The 18,491-nt window shown below is 35.2% G+C and overlaps 1 protein-coding gene and 1 non-coding gene across 2 annotated transcripts in view; one reads left to right on the top strand and one right to left on the bottom strand.

Moving 5' to 3' along the window:
• Positions 1 to 18,491, top strand: part of LOC112058615 (ankyrin repeat domain-containing protein 50) — an 81,068-nt gene that overhangs the window by 15,075 nt on the left and 47,502 nt on the right. The window lies entirely within an intron of this gene.
• On the bottom strand, positions 1,753 to 1,832 carry Trnal-uag (transfer RNA leucine (anticodon UAG)). The gene has a single exon. It is a non-coding gene; the product is annotated as a tRNA-Leu (tRNA).

Below are 18,491 nucleotides of genomic sequence, written 5' to 3'. Positions count from 1 at the left end.
ACCCATCACTGAAAACCGCATCAGAATCGGACTAGTACTTTTGTAGCGATATTGGCTTATACAAACATCCCCTCTTCCGAAACGCATTAACCCTCGCCGTACCGTCGTGGGTATAATAATATATGGAAAACATCGCATCGTTGACGTTGCGTTGCAACAAAACCTTTTTCAAGGTTGTGCCAAATATAAAATTGAACTGTTAAGTAAATATAATGTTGTTAAGTTTGGCACAATTTTTGTAATAAATATTTTTTCTTTTTTTCTTTCTTTCTTTCACCACACTAATAGGGCATCGTTGTAATAAAGTTAGCTCGCGCTGCCTCGAGCTGGGCTCCCCAGTGGTTAGCGGTGATGCGGAACGGTGTTACATGCAACTTTGCATATGCAGGATTATTCATGCTTGAATTTCATGCATGCGTAAAAGCGCTGCGTATCCTAATCATTTTTGCAGGATTTTTTTCTGCATTTTCGTCTTATTTTTCATAAGTTTTATAATATATTTTCTATTTAAATAAAGTTTTGCTGTTTGTAAAACATGTAGTGTATAATATTTAACGTCTTTGCTGAAAAGAGATAAAAAACAAGCAAATTAAAAAAGCGAAGGTAAACAAAGTTGACAGTAAATATTGTGCTGACAAAAAATCTATAAAATGGCATTAAAAAACAAAGAAAGAAACATAAAAATACGATAAACTCGTAACGAATAACAAATATTACGTTCTACTAATATTAAGGATGTGTGTTATGCTTTCACGCCTAAACAACTAAACTGATTTTAAAAGTTCTATCATCAATGGAAAGCCACATTATCAGCAAATAACATAGGCTTTGGGAAAAATCCGCGGAGCGTCCGCTAGTTCAAGTCATAAAGTATTCATTTCACATGTGTTTATTAATTAGAATTGCTAGTTTTTACGTATGCATTTGAAGTGCACTAATTAAATAAGTTTTTTAGGTCTAGGTCATAGATATACATTGTATTTATTATTGACTCTCTGTAGACTCTGCTTACCGAACCGGTGGTAGAGTCACTACTAACTGACAGGCTTGACTTTTAGAAGTGCTTGTATAAAAGAGTAAGTTGAAATAGATAAATATGCGAGTAGTCAGTCAAATAATTTTCACACATCTTACTAATATTATAAAGAGGTAACGTTTGTTTGTTAGGTTGTAGGGGTAAACCTCTGAAACTACTGAACATATTTATGAAAATTCTTTTACCACTATAGAAAGCCACGTTATTTGTAAGTGACATAGGTTAAATTTTGTCCCCGTATTCCCATTACCCGTTCCGTTACCATACATTGCAATTAATTTTAAAAGTGTGTTTTTCTAAAAATATGCTCGATTGATTTTCATGTTTTATTGCTTGTTATAATTAATTAGTTACTTATTTTTTTCGAGGAGGAACTTCAACATTTTTACGATTATTCGGCCACCAAAAGACGCAGTGCAATTACAATATAGTTTTGCTGTAACTAACCAAAAATAAATCTGTACAGTATAGAAAAGTTTAATTTTTTAGACGAATAATAATTGTTTTGCTATGATTGTCGGATGGATAGAGATTGAACCTGGGACTTCACGAATTTCATACCACCATTCTGAAAGGTTGAAACATAGTACTATTATTAAACATTTTTAAAAAGGCAAGAAATATTATACTGTAACAATAAAAAGTTTCCTATAAAATTATTGTATAGTAAGTGTCATTTTATTTATTACAATTCATAAAAAAAAGCAAAAAGTTTTTGACAGCGGTGGGATTCGAACCCACGCCCTTTCGGACTGGTGCCTAAAACCAGCGCCTTAGACCGCTCGGCCACGCTGCCTCATGACTGTCGACGTGAAATTAGCATACACTATTTATGGACTATTTGTTTGCTTGGAGACAATACGTGTACGTATGTTTTCTGTGACAATAGTAGTAATGGATATAATAATAATGTATAGCTGTTTCGTTGGATCAGTGATTAGACTTCGAATCATAAGGTCCAGGATTCGAATCCTAGGCTAGACTGTGAGTATTTGTTTGTCTCATTACCAGTCCAGATTTGAAAAGTTTGTGGTGTGAAATTGCCGTGCCTCGGAGATCATGATAACCTGTCAGTGATATTTACTATACTATAGTTGTCATCGCAATTAGCTAAAAACTTTTCCCAAAATCAGTATTCTATAAATAGAATGCTGATTTTGGGAAAAGTGGACCTATTTGGATGCATTTAAAAAAAATGCATCCAAATCGGTCCACCCGCTTGAAAGATACGAAAATAAATACCAGGGCTTACTTAAATATACTGCAGAATATTGTGATATTCTGGCTCTTGTAAGTTTAACAATAGCTATAGAAAAATCTAGTAGCTTTATTAAATGTCAAAGTGTCAGACATCTATACAGAATGGATTCTCAGATAAAAAGGTCTAGGTCGCTGTCTCCGCAGACGCAATACAGACGTCACGGGGTAGACGGGGGCAATATGAGACAATGTTTTATATTGAATTTCTATTGAAAGGACTCGAAAGGTCGTGGGTTCAAATCCCTTTTCATTGACACGCTTTACGTATTTATCGAGTTTTATATAATGTATTTTCTATGTTTTCATCTTTTTACATGCTATACTTATTTACTTACCGTTATTTAGGAATATAATAGGTATATTATTGGTATTTTTTACACATTTCATAAAAAAATAATATTATTAAATCTAAAAAAAATAATAAAGGAAGCATCAAGTACATTTTTAAAATTAATTTATTAATTAATTTCAAAATTAATATATTAGGTATTAATTTTTACGTTCACAGATGACAACATTTTCTATTTTACTTACATATATTTAAAAAAAATCCATTTAGGTAAAATACTTATATACATCATAGGAAATTGTATTATTTTTCCATTAAGTACAGATGAATTTCAATAAATAATAAAAAAACAAAAATATCGAGAGTAGTCCCTTTCCAGTCCCAGCTATTTCGTCCCAACGCAATGAAAGATATTTTTGACTCTATCGCTATTGGTCGGCATTTGTCGTTCCGTAGTCAAATATGTCGTATAAATCTTAAACCTACAGGCAGAGCAAAAGAAAAATCTGCGTTTGCAATATGTTTGTTTGTTATTAGATTGGTCTGTTTGTTTATTAGATTGGTCGTCGAAATTCTTCGGACGCGTACTAAGCGGTTTAGTTCCTCTTTCCTTATACGCGCTGCAAAGATGTGGAATGCTCTCCCAGCTTCAGTTTTCCTCACCACCTACAATATGGGTATCTTCAAGTCAAGCGTGAATAGGCATCTTCTAGGCAAGCGCGTTGCACCATAAGCTGCATCATCGCTTACCATCAGGCATGATTGCAGCTAAGCGGTTGCTTATACAAAATGAAAAAAAAAAAAACAAAAAAAAATTGGGTATTTAGTTTTGTTTCATCTATTGTGTTACGGCTGATTATTGCGTGGGGCAGCAATGTGTGTATATTAATCAAAGTTTGAATTAGACACTAAAAAAGTTGAACAAATCAACCCCTCCGAGCCACCCCACCGTAGCAAGCCGACCGAATGTTAAAATCCCAATGATCCCAACCCCTGCGCTATCGATTGCGTCGAGTCGAGTCGACGACCCTCAATCTGCGAAGCCTTATTTTATAGGCGCGGAAGTCTGGCGCTCTTGACTATTGATGCCATAGATGCAAATAACTACTAGAAGTGTCTTGTAAAAATACTTCTAGAAAAAATAGCCTAATTTTGACGTGATAAACGCCGGCTGCATGCACTAAAAGTCTCCCGTTTCGCCAGAGGTGGTTCTCAATTATAGTATAAATCAATGATAATTATATACTATAGATCGGTTACGTCCCCAAAATAAGTGATCCGAATAATACGCTACAACACTGAGCGCACACATGCATTATTTTGTCTTTAATTACATTATATATTTATGTATTTATAGTTTTTACACTTCCTGAACACACAATTCGACATTGTAGATGATATTTTGGTATTATTTGTTTAAACTTTCGTTTACGTTTCCTCTTTTGAGCGCCTCATTTTTCATGACCTAATAACACATCTAACAGTATTTAACATCATTGGTATAAATGTAATAAAAGAACAAAACCTTACAATTATTACAATTACAAGTTAGCCCTCCAAAATCTCACCTGATAGGAAGTATGATGCAATCTAAGATGGAATTAGACTAACTTGTTAGAAATATGATGAAAATCCACACTTCTTACGGTTTCTACTCGACATTGTACCTCAACGCTAAATCGCGGCGGTACGTCTTTGCCGGTAGGGTGACCTCCACCCAGACCTGGACCAATCAAGAAAACCTCAATCAGCTTAGCCGGGGATCGAACCCAGGACCTCCGTCTCGTAAATCCACCGCGCATACCACTACGCCACAAAGGCCGTCAAACTATACAATAATGTCGCTTCGTGTGTTGGAAATGTGCTTATATTGTAATCCTTTTAAATATTCAGACAACTTAACCGTTGCTACTGTGTTCTACATTGTAATACAATGTATTCAGAACTAAGCTTTGCACATATCCCCCACGTCCTGCAGTCCACATGTAAACTATAACCAACTAATATTCCATTCAACTTGCAGTCTTATCGCTCAAACAATACGAACTATATTGCTTTGCATCATAAAGTTGGTCCTGCTCTAGTTTATCAGTTTGTTTACTGAGTGCATAACTCGGGAACAAGGAAACAGCGGAGCCGGGTGTATGGTGTATTGGAATGTTTCTGTTTATAATGTTATTTGCGTTGTTATTATGGGTCCTTTTAGACTTTAGGCACGGAATACATAATAGTACAAGCTTTAGGGCTCATTCACATGATGGTTTCATTATGTAATAGGTTAATAATATAGGAGATAATATATCTATATATATTTCTTTATATTATTAAAGATTATTTGTTTGACCGCGCTAATCTCAGTTTCGAATTGAAAAAATATTTATGAGTTGGGTAGTCTATTTATCGAGTAAGTCTATAGGAATTAGGAACATCATGTTATGACCAATAGGAGTGGAGCATCAATTAATGTGGCAAAAACGGGATAAATTATCCCTTATGAGATTTCGTTGCGTGCGCTGCGTATACGTAGTAAGTAACGCAAATATCAATGTATGTAATCTCTGGAACTATCAGTCAGTTTTAAAATTCTTTTGGTATATGATAGTAAGACTCATGAGAAGTGCCATATTATAGGCGTACCTTAAAGGTGATGGAAAAGCACCCTAAAGGGGAGACTAGGAATAAGTGGGGAAAGTTTGTATGTATGACAGACAATAGGCGAGGTGGCGGGGATCTAACGACCACCTCTCGGTGATGACTTCGGCCGCTTTCATCATTAGCAACGCACATTCGGCTAATTATTGAGCACGAGTCTTCTATCAGAATGAGATGGGTTAGACCTTAGTCCATAACGCTGGTTCAATGCGGATTAGCAGACTTAACAGAAGAAAATTCTTAGATTTTCTTGGGATGTTTTTCTTTCACCGTTTGAGACAAGTAATATTTATTTTTTTAAAACGCACATAACTGAAAATCTGCGATGCGAAGGATGCGAATCTATGCCTCCAGACTCCTAAAAAGTGCCACATTATAGGCGCACCTTAAAGGGGAAATTTTGTATGAAAGTCTGCCTGTATTTTAAACTTTGATAGGTAAGCTTTTTCCACGCAGATGAAGTCGCATGGGTATGGTAGTCATCATTAAGATAAGGAAGCAATACGTCACTTTATATGACAAGACATCAGGATGTTACTCTTACTTTATCAGTTTCGCCGAACAATCGGAGTCGATATTCATGGAACGGAATTCACTGAATCACTGGAAGTACCTAACTACCTACACTTGTACTGCCTCGCTGATCCACTGGTTTTGGATCAAGAGGTCCTGTATTCGAATCCTGGTTCCGGGCTATATGAGATACTGAGTTTTTCTTGTAAGAAATTTTCAGTTAGAATTCTTCCTGGAGTTAGAAAGTTAGTGGTGTTATACCCCGTGCCTCGGATAGCACGTTAGGGTGTCGGTCCCGATCACTATCATTAACATCTTATAGTGGTCTAAGCCCGCCAACCCGCATTGGTGCAGCATGATTGGTCTAAGCTCTATATTTCCTCTCCTACAAGGAGGGAGGCATAGCCCTGTAGTGAGTAGTAGACTGATGATGATGATTTTGACGGCACCCGTGGCTCAATGGTATGCTCGGTGGATTTACAAGACGGAGGTCCTGGGTTCGATCTCCGGCTAGGCCGAATGATGTTTTTTAAATGGTCCAGGTCGGGCTGGAGGTTTAGGCTGTGGCTAGTTACCACCCTAACGGCAAAGACGTACCGGTATAATGTCATGCAGACATCGAAAGGGGTGTGAATTTTTATCCAACACCTGAGAAGTTAGCCTACTTCCATTTTAGTTTGCATTATCACTTACCATCAGGCGAGATTGTAGTCAAGCGCTGTCTTGTAAAGAACAATAATACAAAATAAATACTTATATGATGTATAAACAGTTAAACACACCCAAGCACTAGAACATCCATGCCCATCACACAAACATTTTCCAGCTGTAGGAATAGAACCCACGGCTCTTGGTGCAGAAAGCAGGGTCACTCACTACTCAATAAACTCATAAGCTTCTGCACCACAATTTATCAACACATGAGTAGCTTTGAAAACAAAAACAGGCAGACTTCAGCACTTACCAATATAATATTTAGTCTGGATTATTTTAGTGGAACGGCCATTATTTATAATCCAACTAGCAGATGTCGGACGCCCACGGTTTTGCTATCAATGTTGAGTTGCCAACTCCTTAGAAACCTACCTATTTGCTTTTATACGGTGTATGCATTGTCTCAGATCTTAAAGGGAAAGGGCTCCCCCTTTCCCTTTAAGATCTTAACTTAACAAACAAGCAATCGAACAAGTTTTCAAAGTCGTAAAACGTTGTACCAAACTTTTTTTGATAATGTATTGTTTTCATTATTGAATTATCAAGTTTCTTTTTAGATAAGTAAATTGCCGGGCAGGCCATGGCCGGTGAAGGACGTTCCCTTTTGGGAATACGCATACGTACAACACATACCTCGTGTCACTCATATTTAGCTCACTGAGCACGAGTCTTCTCTCAGAATTAGAGGGGTTAGTCTAATAGTCCACCACGCTGGCCTAATGCGGATTGATAGACTTCACACAGCAGAGAATTAAGTAAATTCTCTGGTATGCAGGTTTCCTCACGATATTTCTGCTGCTGCTTGCTGTACTTTATATAAAATTGTTTTATTGCGATATACTTAATTATATGAACTGTCACAAAAAACATCTAAAAATATAACACTCAAATTAACCAAACCTGCCCTAATGCTAAGGCAATATTCAGACAAAGATAAAATGGCAAAAGTATCCTGAATCAATCCATAAGAGGAGGTGAGGTTCCAGCTATAAATGCCAGTAGTTTTATAGTACACATAAAAACATTTGGCAGGCGGATACTTCCTACGAATGAATTCGATGGATCTTCCAATTTGCACGCAGAAGTGGTCCCCGCACTACTCTCCACGCGTGAAAGCAATTCGCTAAGAGTTGTCCTAGTTTGTGTCTAGTCTATCGGGACATTTTGCGTTATTGATGACCATAATAAGATACAAAACTGAGATAAGTGTATCTGGAATAAGCAATCAAAAAAAGTTGGACCATATCAAACGCTACTAAAAATACTAAAATCATTTCCATTGTTCTTCTGCCTCTAAGGTTTTGGCGATTTCTAGTGAGATAGTGATGAATTCCAGTGTTTACTTTTCTATAAATTACGTGAATTAAACACGTTCTGTATATAAAATATAATTTAAATACCCATTGCTAGGGGTTTAGTTAGTCTTTAAGAGTAAAAGCAACTCGCTAAAGGTATTCGAGTTTTATAATGTCTATCGGGACTATGTCCATTTAAGGATACATATCTATTAAAGTCTCTGACAAACACCTTAAAAAAATAAAATATTTAAAAAGTACTTAAAAGACTTTAAACACATCTGTCTGCATGGTTTTCCGGTATCGTGTCGTTTTAGATCCACGAAACCCAATTTTTTGCTCCAACAAGTTTTAGGTAACGCATTCGTACGAATAATTTCGTTGTTATTTACACGCAGCGCTAGTCTCTATGTAGTCTCCACGCGTAAAAGCAATCAGCTAAAAGGCGCCCCAGTTTGTGTCTAATGTCTATCGGGACTTTGTTCCACTATCGATGTCTATTTCGAGATACAAATCGGTGGTCTGAAAAGAATATAGATTTGGTATGTAGCTAATACTCTTTTCTATGATTGTTATTGTAGCAAGTATTGTATTAAGGTTAGCTATTTTAATAACAAGAATATTCCAGACTCTGGAACTATTTAGTATTTTGTATTTGCTGGATTTGTTTTCTTATCTATTGCTATAGTATAGTCTGATAATATTAATTAGTATGTTAACTGCGTACCTAACTGTTAAGATAATTCAGTTCATAAGCTACGATGTTATTTATATCTTATCTTCAGTGAAATACCTATTATTATTGTATTCCTATATACCTCTGCTTTCCTTACTTTAAACATCATCCATATCATCAATCAATCAGATCAATACTAAGCTCCTTCAGACAGTTTATTACCATATCGTTTATCAATAGAACTTCGCTACTAGTTCTTAATCCCATTCTTTCGGATTACTACAAAGCCTCGTATGTTTCTTGTGTGACGTGAAATTGCGCACACTAACTAAGCACTTTAAGCCGGCTTCTATCAATTCAAGCAACGCTTTAAGCAAAGCCTGCTAATCTGTTGGGGATTACACGAAATAATAGTGGCATGGATTTTGTTACTCAAGTTATTTATCGCTAGTTGATTAACTCTTACCGCAAACTAGTTGTTTAAAATGTTATAAATTATAGGAGTATGTATAGAGTTGTTGGGTGGTATTTAACAACTTCAGAAGTTAGTTCTAACAACTTAAAAGCTAGTGGGAAAAGTCGCTAAGTGTTTAGAAAAATATCTTTTTTTCCCTAGGGGATACAGAAATATCTGCTGACTCCTGCCTGTTCTCTGACTTGCACGGACTAAAATAACCTCCTCTGAACTCCAAGAGTGGCACCGCAATCCAATACTTAATGCCCATGCCTACTACTTTCTATTTTTTTATTCCCACTCTGAAAGAAGTTCTTCCCGCATTTCTGGTAGCTTTAGTTCTTTATTTGAAAAAAGTAAGAGTTCTCTGACCATTTTATCTTTGGGAACAAGCCCTGCAATAACGAGAACTGCATCTGTGAAGATTGATGATTTTAGAAAATTATCTGGTTCGTTACGTATGATATTTTTATTTGCTTTATCAACTATCTTAGTTGTCTGTAATTGTTTACTGTATGATAAGACTTCAGTAGCATATTCAGATTTGGTTATCATATGTCTGCGATACTGCACGGTTTATCACATTTCTGTTTTTGGAAATTTTCAAAAGATTTTGTAATATACAACAGGAAGTTGCAATCAACTAAAAGCAGTCATTTGTCTGTGTGCGTCGATTCTTCGCCATCGATATCTTAACAATAAGTTTTCTGTAGATAGGGATCTCGCCATACAAAAGGCTCAAGAGAATATCGTTGTATTTGAAATACATCTTATCTATCCATACTGATATTATGTCTGTTACGTTTATGAATTTTAACTCGACGATATTTTACTAAGGAAGCGTTATTTATACTGGATTCGGTATAAACGGCAGAATACGTCACGATGCAATCACGATAAACGTTAAAACCGATAATAAACCATGTATAGAAATCCTGTCACTATTTTCTTGTAATGATATATTTGATATATAAATAGATATTGTGTTTAACAACCGAGATGCGTCATGTAACCTATCTTTTGAGTAGATAACTAAAGTATGTACCACTTCATCTTACAGAATTCTAGTGTTTACCGCATTTTGTGCCACTTTACATATGTTACGGGAATTGTGCGAAGTATAGATATAATAATATTTTATTATATGTACTACGAAATCCAGAATATATGTATTTATTTTTTCTTTCCTTTACCTAATTAAAGTTACTTTTCCGGATGAGTTTTGTCGCAGAGTTTTGATACTACTAATACGATATAGAAATGAACTCTATGTTCTAGGAATATGCTAAACCTCAATATGAGACCATTATTTGGCAGATGACAACTTTTCCCCCACAAATCTGCATATAAAAAGTTAATATTGTTGCTATCAGTAATAGGATTCATCCGGAAAACACTTAAAACTACGAAATACTCCTTTGTTTGTGTGTGTACATACTACATTATTAGTGCTTGTAAATTAAGCCTAACTGAAAGATGAAAATGAAAATAAGTTATTTTTAATTTTGGACTCGTATTTTCTGCGGGGTATAAACAACAAATCAGCTAAATAGATTTTATAGAAATGATATCAAATTATAAATAAAAATATTCAAATTGTATAGCATTATTGCTTTAAATATTGAATAACATTGCTTTAAATAGCGTCAAGTTCAATATACTGTGAGAAATTTTAATGAACCGTAACCATTTTTGACGTTAACCAAATGTAAACATATTCCTTTGCCGGAACGACTTTTTGTCCGGACTTTATTGTCTTAGTCATAAAGTCAGTTTTGACTGCAACGTAATTTTAATATTAATACAGAGACTACAGGAAAAAATGTCCATAGATTTTTTTTATAAATCCGAATACAAAGGAGACTTTTAGAATCAAGTGCCGTTTCATACTCTTACTTTATCTTGTTTCGTTAAAAAAAATATTTCGTTCAATAGGTAAAAATAAAAAAAAATAAAACATTAAACAATTTAATGAATGTTTCAATACAATTGATGAATTTATGAATAACTTGGACGAAGATGTTTGGAGGCAATTGGATCACTTTTCAGATCATAAATATTATAAAGAATTTAAGAGAAGATTTTACAAGAGCAACTGTTGAGTTTCTTGCCGACACTTCTTATCTGCCTTCTGAACCAGTGGTAGAGTCTACAAATAGTCAAACATGACGTATAAAAACGTATAAAAACTGCTTGCAATTTAAGCCTACTTGAAATAAATTAATTTTGAAGTAAAAAGTTGGTCCGTCTATATTTTCCCGCTAGTCTGTGTCCAATTTATGATTTGTATGCAAGGTGCGCCGCTCGGTTGAGTCAGCATTTGCGTTTACGTTACAAATGCATTGTCAAGACTTTAATGTAAACATTGGATTATTATCCACGCTTGACTAGCTTCTTGCATCACCTGTACCGTTATTATTTTATTTAATTGATAATAATTATTATATTATGTTATGTATTTACGAGTAATTAATTATTTATAGACACGTAATACTAATGGATTATTACGTAATACTAATGGATACCGTGATTGCTCAGTAGATAAGAGCTGTGATAGCCCAGTGTGGGTTCAAATCCGGTCCGAGGCATGCAACTCCAACTTTTCAGTCGTTTGCATTTTAAGAAATTAAATATCACGTGTCTCAAACGGTGTAGGAAAACATTGTGAGGAAACCTGCCTACCAGAGAATTTTTCTTAATTCTCTGCGTGTGTGAAGTCCGCCAATCCGCATTGGGCCAGCGTGGTGGACTAAGGTCTAACCCCGCTCACTTTGAGAGGAGACTCGAGCTCAGCATGACGACAATTGGAATGACAAAACGGATTGGGGATCGAACCACCATCACTCGGTGATGAGTCCGACCGCTCTTACCGTTGAGCTATTGAACATAATACACTGTAATCTTTGCCATTGAAGCTCTATTTATCCTATGAAAGCCTGGCACTTTGTAACACTTTGTAATGTAGTTGTAAATAAAACACTTTGCAATACTCACGTATCTTAGCGCGTCGTGTTCATCAAAATAATAATAATAACACTTCATCACATCTTCATCCGCGTTGAATAGCGCTCGTCCTCCACACAGGTTCGTTGAGCCCTTAGCACTATTTCATTCGTACGCGTTCAATAAAAAACCGGTAAAGCGCGAACGGGACTCGCGTGTAATGGTTCCGTATACTCGCAAAAGTTTCATAATTTTAATTGAAAACTTTTACTTTGTACTAGTGATAGTATCGATCACATATTATATTTTATTAAACTGTTTACATAAGTCAGTCATTACAGATAACATTACTAAAATATATCTTAATATATAAATGCGAAAGGACAAGAAATCTTGAAAACCGCTTGATGTACAAAACTGAAATTTGAAAGGGAGGTAGTTTATACTTGGTAGGTATCCATTAAGAAGGGATTTTTAGATAGGGCCGAATTAAAGAGGTCATAAAATACTATGACAAAGAGATTTAGATGGACAAATTAAGCTATTTCTATGAAATGCACTGATAATTAAAAACCCGAAATACACTTAAGAAAAAATATATTAAACTACGATAGAAATAAACAAAGAAGAAACACAATAAATCATAATTTATAACCTACCGGCTTTTCTACGCAAGAAGGGACGATAAAGTTACCAAAGCACGTCGTTTAAATATAAACTATGCACAAAAATTAAGGGAGCAGAAAAAAAATCCAAATTTTTGGGGGATTTTCAACAGGCTGTAACTTATACAAAAATGGTCGTACAGCAAAAAAATAAAAAACAAATTGTAGCTCTAAGTGTTTAGTTTTTGGATCTGAGTTTGAAAATTATTTTTTGAAAATATTTTTCGAGTAATCATAAGAAAACCACCGAAAAAAAAATTTCGAAATTTTTTTGGGTTTTTTTTTTAATCTACGGACGTGGAAAAAATTTTTTCGACTCAACCTCCATATGGACCGGATAGCTTGTTTATTCAGATTTAATTTCGTTTTTTTTAAATCTCGATACGAGCATTTCTCGCTGAGATATCGATGTTTGAATGGAAAAAGATCATTTTGTCTTTGATTACGAAAATTAAGAATTTCGCTCTGAAAATGTCATAATTTTTATCAAAAATGAAAATTTTTTTTTTTTTTTAATTTTTCTCTCAATTCTGTATTAGTGACTGGAAAAATTAAAGAAAAAAAAAATATGACATTTTCAGAGCGAAATTCTTGCTCCTTTAATTTTTTCAAAAATTCGATCAAGTGGGAAAAAAAAACGGTTGGCTGGATTGAATTGAAACTTTGTAGGGTTTTTGTGGGTATATTGAACAGTAAAAGGCACACTTAACGTCAGTGGTTTCCGCAATATTTTTGATTGGGCGCTTGATTTTCCAAAAAACGACAAAAAGCTCTTTTTTTGATGCTTTTTCAAATTCATGTAATGATTGAAAAAAAAATTTTTTTTCAAAATTCAATTGCCAATACTTGTAGAGAATTTATTCAAGTTTTTAAAACCAACCTTAAAATTTCTGTGCAATCATTGGTTGCTGAGATATTGGTAATCAAAGACAAAATAATCTTTTTCCATTCAAACATCTATATCTCAGCGAGAAATGCTCGTATCGAAATTAAAAAAAAACTAAATTAAATCTGAATAAACAAGCTATCCGGTCCATATGGAGGTTGAGTCGAAAAAATTTTTTCCACGTCCGTAGATTAAAAAAAAAAAAAACAAAAAAATTTCGAAAATTTTTTTTTCGGTGGTTTTCTTATGATTACTGGAAAAATATTTTCAAAAAAAAAATTTTCAAACTCAGATCCAAAAACTAAACACTTAGAGCTACAATTTGCTTTTTATTTTTTTGCTGTACGACCATTTTTGTATAAGTTACAGCCTGTTGAAAATCCCCCAAAAATTTGGATTTTTTTTTCTGCTCCCTTAATTTTTGTGCATAGTATAGTTAAACATAAAATAACTGCTACATTGTCGAAGTTGACGCCATCTTTCATCATTTCTAAAGAAAAAGTTCTATTACTTCATTCATAAGTGCCTCTCTTATAATTCTGACGGCTAACATACGAGTTACGTGAAAACTTTGACCGTTTATTTTATGTTGCAAATCTGCAAACATATAAAACGAAGGTCGTTATATTTTTGTAAGGGTCGTGTAATATCAGTCCACTCTGAATTTGTAATTTTGTGAATACGGATTAAATTCCTTAATTTTTGTGAAAAGTTGTGCCAAATATTCATTAAGATTGTAGGTCATTGTGGAGTACTCGTAACTACCCCGCTTTGGATGTAACCAAGTGTCCCATTTACTAATTACATTGAGACTCTTGAAATGGAAATTTAAAATGAGTTTTAAAGGTAAAGTGGAAACTAGATTTTTCACAGTAGCATTCTACTGTTTAGAAGTTGCCGGCGATTTTGTATCGCATCTTATTTTAAAATCAGATGGTAAGCTACGAGTATCTTGGAAATTTTTTACACCAGCACTTTGTGTCATCAGTTGACCGCCATTTTGTATCTGATTTTCAGATCTTAACATTCCATAGGAATAACCTTTCTTGGCCAAATTATCAGCTAAATGAATCTCGGTAAATATCTATCATCTATCGGTAAATATGCAAATATTTATATATCTTTTAAACCCCTCGAGTTATTGTGTTACACCCGCGATTTCAACCGCGTAGTTGTTCCTAAGACTATAATCTCTGCGCCACAGCAGTTCAACCGTTCTGGTAAATAGTCGTAAATAACAGACTTATATCCATCCAATCTTTCGCATTTATAATGTTACAAATTTATTACATTAAATCTTGAAAATTCGCACTGTAATTTCTTTTTATTTTTTAGGATAGAGGTAGGGTAGGTATAAAGTAGCGGTAGGGTACGGGTAGGGTAGGTAGGGGTAAGAAGCGGACATAAGTCTAAGCGAAGCTTGACCGGGTCCGCTAGTTTAATATAAAATATTCATTCATATGTAATTTAATATTTTAAAGGTAGAGCCATTTCAAAAGCTTTCAGATTAAAAAAACAGTTCAGACCTTCTAATTATTATTATTAGTTTGTATTCTATATACCAAAAATTGAAACATAAAGCGGTACTATAAAGATTTTGGTTTTCCGTAACATAGTACGTAACCCTAAAAAGTCACACTTCTACTTCAACTCGTGGCGTAATAGCAAGTGCAAGATGGGGCCTAACACATTACACCATAAAAAAAAAGTAATACAAATAGTAAGTAGTCCATGTTGTAAAGCGCTCTTCCCCATACAAGTTCGTTGCACTGTGGAACTTTTTTATTTGCACGTGTTAAATTATGCGCGTACATGAAAGTTGGATGATATGAGCCCGTGCCTCGTCATAATAGAATGAAGAGCTCTCGTTCGAAATTCGAATGAATTTGAAACGGCGGCGTGTGTAGGGATGCACTTTGATTTTTAATTTTTAATCGATAAATAATTTGAAGCAAAGAGGTTCGATGTCGGTTGTTTATTTATTTATTTCAATTTATCTGAAGTTAGTAGAATATTTGTGTGGTACTAAGAGAATAAAAATAAAAAAAATATAGAAAATAAAAGATAAAAATAAAAATATAGAATAGAGAATAAAAGAACCGTGATAGCCCAGTGGATATGACCTCTGCCTCCGATTCCGGAGGGTGTGGGTTCAAATCCGGTCCGGGACATGCACCTCTAACTTTTTAGTTATGTGCATTTTAAGAAATTAAATATCACGTGTCTCAATCGGTGAAGGAAAACATCGCGAGGAAACCTGCATACCAGAGAATTATCTTATTTCTCTGCGTGTGTGAAGTCTGCCAATCCGCATTGGGCCAGCGTGGTGGACTATTGGCCTAACCTCTCTCATTCTGAGAGGAGACTCGAGCTCAGCAGTGAGCCGAATATGGGTTGATGACGACTAAGAGAATATTTAAATTTTAGTGATATTGTCGTAGGTTTGGTTAAATAAACGATTACAATTTAGACTTTCTTATAAAATCATGACTAAAATGATAAAGCATTAAGTTAAAATAACAGAGCAATTGCATATTTTTACTGCTTAAAAAGCAACAAATAAAAAGAAGTTAACCTAAGATGGATAATTAAAAATTGTATTCATAAAACTGCGGAAGTTGTCAGGTATACAAATAGATAAATTAAAATAACGAAGTTTACTACAGGGCGTAAAAACTTTATAGGTAGATAATATTGAATTTACATCACATTTCCTATCTATAACATAAACTAGTCAAATTATTACTTATTTGCGTCTCAGATTAGTTACTTTATAACACGATCGTAATATAAGTAGAAAGACTAAATGTGGTACATTCAGATTGACAGATAGGTATATTACATTATTAGGTCTTATATGTATATTATGTATGTGATATGTCTTAGTTTAAAAATATATAAAAATGAATGTATAAAATGTGTTGCTAAACGCAAATCTCGAGAACGGTTAACCCGATTTGGCTAATTATTATTTTTTTAGAATATTTCTTGAAGTACGACGATGGTTTTAACGGAGAGTTTTTTTTGAGTAGGAGTAAAGTAGGGGTAGGGAAGAAGCGAATACAGGTCAAAATTATTCAACAACCTGTTAGTTTAGTTTTGTTCATTTCAAATCGTTATTTATCGATAGAATCGATGAACATCACTACAGGAAGAGCACGTTCGATTTTCAGGCCATTGTTCTAAGTTTTATTAGTTCCATCAGACTGGGTGGGTTTTGTATTTATTGTCCGCTCATACAGCTGTGCAGTAAAGTCCGCATGAAATGTTTATATGGTAAAAATTAATTATAATACGAGTGGTTTTGTGAGATAGATATAGTTAGTAATAGATTTGTGAGATAGATGATGGTAGGATTTTTATGAGAAATATATTGGATTATCGTGAGATAATCAAAAGATCATTTTGAATTTTTGAATTTCGAATTATGTAGTGGCGTGCACAAAACACAAGGAATTTGACTAGGGTTAGCATTATACGTACAAACTGTACAAAATGGAAAATTTATTTGCCTATAACGAGTCCTCAGGGTAGGCAGTTAATTTTGGCATCTATATAGTGCGTGGTGCTGGTTTTATGCTTCTTAGATACTACTTTGGAATCCTTACGGGTCAGTTACACACTCGAAGTGGCATGGGTAGTAGCGAGGAAAGGAGGCAGAGACATTGTGGGCAACGTTATTCGTCCTGCCCACTGCTCCGTATTTGTCGGTTTTTAAACGCGAGTCAAAGGACAAGTACGGAGCATCGCGAATAATTGTGCGAGTAGTAATGTGTGGCGGGCCCATAGCAGCAGTGGTGTGCACAGGGTTTTTAACTAGGGTTGGCATTATACGTACATTGGTCAAAATAGGAATTTTCTTCTACAATGTAGGTTCGTAATGAATCCGCAGGGTAGGCAATGCATTGTTTTTTGTATGCTGATCTCTTCCTAATTTGTTTTTTATTTCACTTGTTTTTGTCTTTGTGGTGTGCAAATAAAGTATATTTATCTTATCTTATTGTTGCATTTATGAAATGCATGCCACTGCAGAGCAGGGTATATCATAACTGGTATAATTGGTAACTGACACATCTGAATATCTACGTAAGTATCAAACTTACGTAGATATTCAGATGTGTCAGTTAGGTATAATTGCATCGTCAATGTCACACAGTATGGGTTTATTTGTAGGTACTTATATATGGAATGCAAGGCAGGTGTTTGCATATAAATCTTGCCATAAAAGTACATTTTATACGAAACTAATCACCACATCACCCTCACCTAGTATTGCGATACACTTAGTAATTTACAAAGTTATATTCATACTAGCGGACGCCCGCGACTTTGTCCGCGTAAATTTGGATGTCAACTTTACTACTACCCCTACCCTACCCTACCCCTACCCTACCCACCCTACCCCTACCCTACCCTACCCCTACCCTACCACTACCCCAACCCTACCCTACCCTACCCCTACATCTACCCTACCCCTACCTTACCCTACCCTACCCCTACCCTACCCCAAACCTACCCCTACCTTACGTACACCCTACCCCCATCCTACCCCTACCCTCTCCGTACCCTATCCCTTTCCTACCCCTATCCCACCCGTACCCCTACCTCACGCCTATCCTACTCCTACCCTACCATTTCCCTATCCTACCCGTACCTCTACTCTACCACTACCCTACCCCTACCCCTACACTACCCCTACGCTTCCCTACCCGTACCCTACCCTACCCTGTAATTTCTCTATCTTACTCCTACCCTTAGCAAAATCGGTCCAGTCCTTCGAGAGTGGTGGTATGACCAAGAGAAATAGAGACTTCTATGCTAATAATATAAAGAGGTAAAGTTCGTGTGGTTGTAGGAGGTAATCTCTGGATCTACTGGACCGATTTGGAAAATTGTTTTACCAATAGAAAGCTACGTTATTTGCGAGTGTCATAGGCTATGTTTGATTCGCATATTCACACGGGAACGGGAACTACATAAATGAAAGCGCCGGGCGTCATATAGCGGAATTTCTGCGTCTTTTAGAAATTTTGTATTATCTCCGAAACTATTTAAGTAATTAACATACTGTAAAGGGCAAATCTTATCTCCATAATATCCTTGTGATT

The sequence above is a fragment of the Bicyclus anynana genome, chromosome 8, assembly GCF_947172395.1.
Source record: "Bicyclus anynana chromosome 8, ilBicAnyn1.1, whole genome shotgun sequence".
Classification (NCBI taxonomy): Eukaryota; Metazoa; Arthropoda; class Insecta; order Lepidoptera; family Nymphalidae; genus Bicyclus; species Bicyclus anynana.
The sequence above is the reverse complement of the archived record's forward strand: the minus strand, read 5'-3'. Positions and strand labels throughout refer to the sequence as shown.